This window comes from Hyla sarda, chromosome 2 (genome assembly GCF_029499605.1).
Source record: "Hyla sarda isolate aHylSar1 chromosome 2, aHylSar1.hap1, whole genome shotgun sequence".
In the NCBI taxonomy this organism is placed as follows: Eukaryota; Metazoa; Chordata; class Amphibia; order Anura; family Hylidae; genus Hyla; species Hyla sarda.
The window spans coordinates 131,753,260-131,758,961 of NC_079190.1; positions in this window are offsets into that span (position 1 = coordinate 131,753,260).

Sequence of the window (5,702 nt, forward strand, 5' to 3'; positions counted from 1 at the left end):
ATTTTAAAGGTATATTGGGGGAGATTTATCAAAATCTGTGCAGAGGAAAACTTGCCCAGTTGCCCATAGCAACCAATCAGATTGCTTATTTCATTTTTATGAAGGCCTGTGAAAAATGAAAGAAGCAAGTTTTCCTCTGCACAGGTTTTGATAAATCTCCCCCATTGAGTCTTTTTTGGCTGCTGCTTTGACATCTTCTTTTGTTTACATTTTTTTTCTAATCTTTGTTTTCTTTATGGCTTTACTGCATTTTTTTTATACTGTTAACTAGGGGCAATCAACATCTTTTGGTACACTCCTTTTCTTGTTTGTATTTATTTAATTAATTTATTTATGTATTTATTTATTTTTTCACCTTGGAAGAGTTTTCTAATCCTTTTCTTAGTTTCAGCCAATAGATTTTTTGTTGGGTCATGTATGGAAGTAAGTCTTCTAAAGCCCAATGATCATGTCAGAACCTATAGGGTTAAAAGGTTATGACAGGTTCTTTGTTATTTTTTGTTGCTGGGTTACACCCGGCTGTCTGGACTGGTCAGCTGACCTTGATTGAACACCTGTTCTGGTAGTCTACTCCCAGTCTTTGCCTGCTAAAGAGCTCAGTTTGTACTCCTAGCTAGCTTTCTACTGTATCTGTAATATCTGGCATTTTGACCCTTTGGCTCCACTCGTTGACACTTCTCTGGTATTAGCAATTTTGTACTTTGACAACTCCTTTTTGTTCGCGGTTAGTGGACTTAGACTTATGGTGTGAGTGTGTTAATTTGGCTTCTGTTCGTCTGTCTGCTCCCTACTGTATTATTTTTACAGTTGACTCCCGTCACTTGTCTAGGGAGGGACGGTCTCCGTAGTTACGGACCCGTTGCCTAGAGCGGGTACATAAGTAGGCATGGATAGGGGAGTGGGTGAGAATAGTGTGCACTCCTTCCCTGCCCAGTTGTGACAGATCAGCTGTTAATTGAACACAACTGTTGTGTGCCACATCTCAAATTCTTGCATTCCTCAGTGTAGTTATTCAATAATTGTTGGTATAGATTGAAATATTCCCGAGGTCATCTTATAATATTTTTTATAGGTTGCTCAAAACAACAATATATTGTATAATGTGTACTTAGGGATAATGAAGTAACAACTTCAAATGTTGAGTTCCTGACCCCACCATTATTATAATATATATTCCTTGCTCACATAAATGAAGGAATTCCCATTTCACCATTATGTTGGAAAATTGCTATTCAAGCATTCCCTTACACTTGTTATATAGTTTAAAGCCCTGCAATAACGTTTTATAGCCTTATGAAGAAAAGTGATTGTGTATGGAATTATAGTATGCTGCCTTTTGTAAAGTGATAACATAAAATACAATAATATAAACATAGCATTTTCTTCTAATAGCCGCAAGCAAACATAAATTTGTAACAGTATTAGTATCCTTCAAGTCTGAAGTGCTTATTTATAAGGCATCGAAAACTTGAGGTTATGCTAAAAATTACATTCCATCTTAGTGACTGTCAACCAGATATCCCAAATGGTAAATCTACTCAGTAGTGCATGTACAGATGTGTCTTTTCAAAATTTCTCCATAAAGTCAATGGCTCAGATTTATAAATCTGCCAGTAAGGAAAACTGTCTGTTTTTTCTAGAACAACCAATCACAGCTCAGCTTTTATAACTTACCAAGCTCTGGTAAAGTTGTGATTGGTTGATATAGGCAAAACAAGACAGTTTGACTTGTGCAGGGAACAAAACAGAGCCACTTAGTGGAAGTTTTTTTTAATCACATTAAAAACATGTAGAAGTTGAAAATTTTAACAGCAAGTAAATAGCAAAGTGTCTTATAATTACATAAGTAACAATATAGTAAAAGTTTAGTTTGGTGAAAGGTACTCTTGAAACAATTTGTAAATTACTATTGTATTTGTATATTACTATTAAAAAATCTTAATCCTTCCAGTACTTATCAACTGCTGTACGCTACAGAGGAAGTTGTACAGTTCTTTTCGGTCTGACCACAGTGCTCTCTGCTGACACCTCTGTCCGAGTGAGGAACTGTGTAGGGCAGGAGAGGTTTGCTATGGGGATTTGCTCCTACTCTAGACAGTTCCTAACAGACAGCCCTGTGGTCAGGCAGAAAAGAACTATACAATTTCCTCTTGAGCTGATAAGTACTGGAAGAATTAAGATTTTTAAATGGAAGTAATTTACAAATCTGTTACCTTTTTGGCACCAGTTAATTTGAAAAAAATGTGTTTTGCACCAGACTACCACTTTATGGCCCTTTAAACAGGCGAATAAGTGGGTGAATGAGCATGAAAATGATTATTTATCAGCTGATCAGATCTTTTGTGTGGCTAATAAAATCATTGTTATCGGCTGCACATCCCTCTGTGAAAAAAGGAGATGTGAAAAAGATAAAAATAAAGTTTAAAGGGGCACTCCGGATAGCAAAAATGATTAATATTTTGTTCCCTCATGGTCAGACCAACTGCATTGTAATATACACTTATTACCTGTAATAGGCAATTTTTCCTGTTGGAATATGGTGTAATTGGAAGAAATACCTGCCAGACTCTGTCCACCGTGTCTCTTCTCTCCTCCCCCCCCCCCCCCCAACAACTGAGTCAGAGATCATGTGACACTTGTGTACTGGCTTTCAGCATTCTCACCTTGTAAGCCATCTAATGATCTTGGCAGTAAGGACTGCTGGGAAATATAGTTCTACTAGGGTTTGCAGGAGGAAGTAGCAGAGAGAGAGGACGGTGCATGAGGGAGCAGTGAATGGTGCCAGAAACAAACCAGGAGGAAATGTAACTACATTTCACACCATGTGGAGTACTTTTTTTTTTCTTTATCCCAGGATAACCCCTTTAAGGGCTGCACAAATAAACTAGTAATCGTGAAGCCTGGTTTCATGATTAATCAAGCTGTGTGAGAGCTCAGTAAACAAGTGTGCTTGTTCAGAGCTTATTACTTGTACCGTATGCTCTGAAGGAAGCCCTTTTGTTTTTCCATTCAAACATGGTGCACCCTGCCGCCACTTCTGTTCATGTCAGGAACTGTCCAAACCAGGGGATGTTCTGGATGAACTGAGGTGGCATCAGACCACACCATGTCTGACCAGAAAGAACTACACAACTTTTCCAAGCATATAACAGCTGATAAGTACGGAAAGGCTTGATAATTTTAAAAAGAAGTGATTTACTAATCTATTTAACTTTTTGGCACCAGTTGATTTGAAAACACTTTCTTTTTTCCAAAGTACCCCCTTTAAGTGTAAACACAGTGTAATCCTGATCCTAATTTGCCACCTGCATTTTAAACTGCATTACAATAGAACAATTTATCATAAAATATATCATTTTCTGGTAATAGAGAACACTATAACACAATACATGATAAAATTCATTCAGCTTTACCTGTGGGTATTACTGTTGGCTTGCAATGCTGGGGTTCCGGGGTTGAGTCTGACCAGGGGTGGACACAGGCAGCTGAGGACCCCTGTGCAAAGAATGTGCCCCCCCCCCCCCCCAAAAAAAAAAAGTACTATGTCATGATATTGCACTGCAATTCTCCACATTAGGTAGCATAGTTTCCCCACATTAGATAGCATAGATTCCCCACATTAGGTAGCATAGTTTCCCCCCACATTGGGTAGCATAGTTTCCCCACATTAGGTAGAATAGTTTCCCCACATTAGGTAGCATAGATTCCCCACATTAGGTAGCATAGATTCCCCACATTAGGTAGAATAGTTTCCCCACATTAGGTAGCATAGATTCCCCACATTAGGTAGCATAGATTCCCCACATTAGGTAGCATAGACTCCCGACATAAGGTAGCATAGTTTCCCCACATTAGGTAGCATAGTTTCCTCACATTAGGTATCACAGATTCCCCACATTAGGTAGCATAGATTCCCCACATTAGGTAGCATAGCGCCCCCCCCCCCCCCCCAACACAGTGGCCACTCTCACACACTGGGCCCCTGTGCAGCTGAACCGACTGCACAGGTGATATTTCCACCCCTGAGTCTGACCAAGGATAACAACTGCATTAAGTTTCTCCAGATATACCAGTTTACTTCCACACTCCAAAAATATGAAGGGTAAGGTCTGGAAAACCATGATAAAGTTAAAACTGGATGCTTTGGACAAACAAAAGGTTGGTGCTCTCATGGATGTAACCTCTGCAGCATCTGTATAATGATTATTTTGGGTCTCAAGATCTAATACCACTGAAGATCCAGAAGAAACAATGATACAGTTCTAAAAATGTCATCTCTTATAGAGCTTGCCCTGCATCCCTGCTTGGGGGATATTTGCTAGGGAGATCTGCCCTGTAGTTCCCTGACTACAGCCAACAGCAAGAGAATGAGTAACTATAACCTATGACTATAGTGGCCTTTATACAGTAAAAATCTAAATTTCAAGGATCCCATAAAGAACTTCAAGTATCTCTCTGGTCCACATGCGGTTTGATAGGGACAAGAAGAAAAAAATTGAAAATAAGTCGTTTTTAAAAAAAATAATCTTTTTGTATCTCCAGGCTTAGAATACCTCAGTCATGCTGTCATAGAGAGGACTTGGTAATCATCATACAATTTAAATCAGGAATTTATATAAAAAAAGAATAATTTTGCATTTATTTGTTTATGTGACTGACTACATAAAAACATGTAGCACTCACAATGGCCACTATTGCTTACACACTAAACATAGCCTTCTTGTTTACTGCAGTTTGCTTTGCTGTCTAGACTGGAACAGGATCGGCACAAGTTGGAGGACACAAGGCAGGAGAGCAACAGTAAACAAAATATACACTATGTTTGAAGGGGGTATCATCATCTTCAAGAGGCTGTAAAAATCTATGATATTTCTATGATTATGAATGCACATTCACAGCAGTGATCAAGAATCACATACCCCATGATGTACTCTGTATACAGACAACAGAGCAAGAAAGTATGTACCACCATAAAAGTACAAAAATATTACAAAGGTGTATTATATAATAGGATCCATATTTTACAGACTTAGGCCTGACTATAGTCAGGATATATCTATATCTGGAAAAAAGGAAGTATATGAATATGGAAGAGCAAGTACTGTAATTTTATCATATTTTCAGAGACAAATTAACAGATTGCTCATTCATTTCCAAATATAAACGGGATGAGTTATGAGCAGTGATTATCTCAGGGAAACAGCTGGATTTTTGCAGACTTTTAACGCTGTTCTTTTTGAAAAACATAAATTTCTTTGCAAATGCTTGTTGAATAAAGTATCAACTTTAGAGATATCAGTTTCTCACACTGCATCCAATGTAGCCATAACTTGCTTGTTTTGGGGCTTAAGCATGTGAAATGAGTTCAGTGATGGTAAAAAAAAGGCCACTTGAAATGCAACATGTACAACTTTTACTTTACAGTAGAGTAAAAAATTATCAAAACTGGGGCAAAAAGGGCTTTTTCTGCTATTATCCCTTGTGTATTTTGACACTCCTCAGCAGTCATGTTAAACTGGGGGAAATTTATTAAGATCTACGTCCTACATACCGGTTTTAAGTAAAAGAATGTTGAAGTAAAGTGTCCCAGATGTAATAAGCAGTAAAAATCTGGCATCTCTCTCACAATGTCCATCTGCCAGACTAAGAAAACTATTTGTGGAATAGATTATTCCAATTTCTGGTATAACTTACTTATAGTA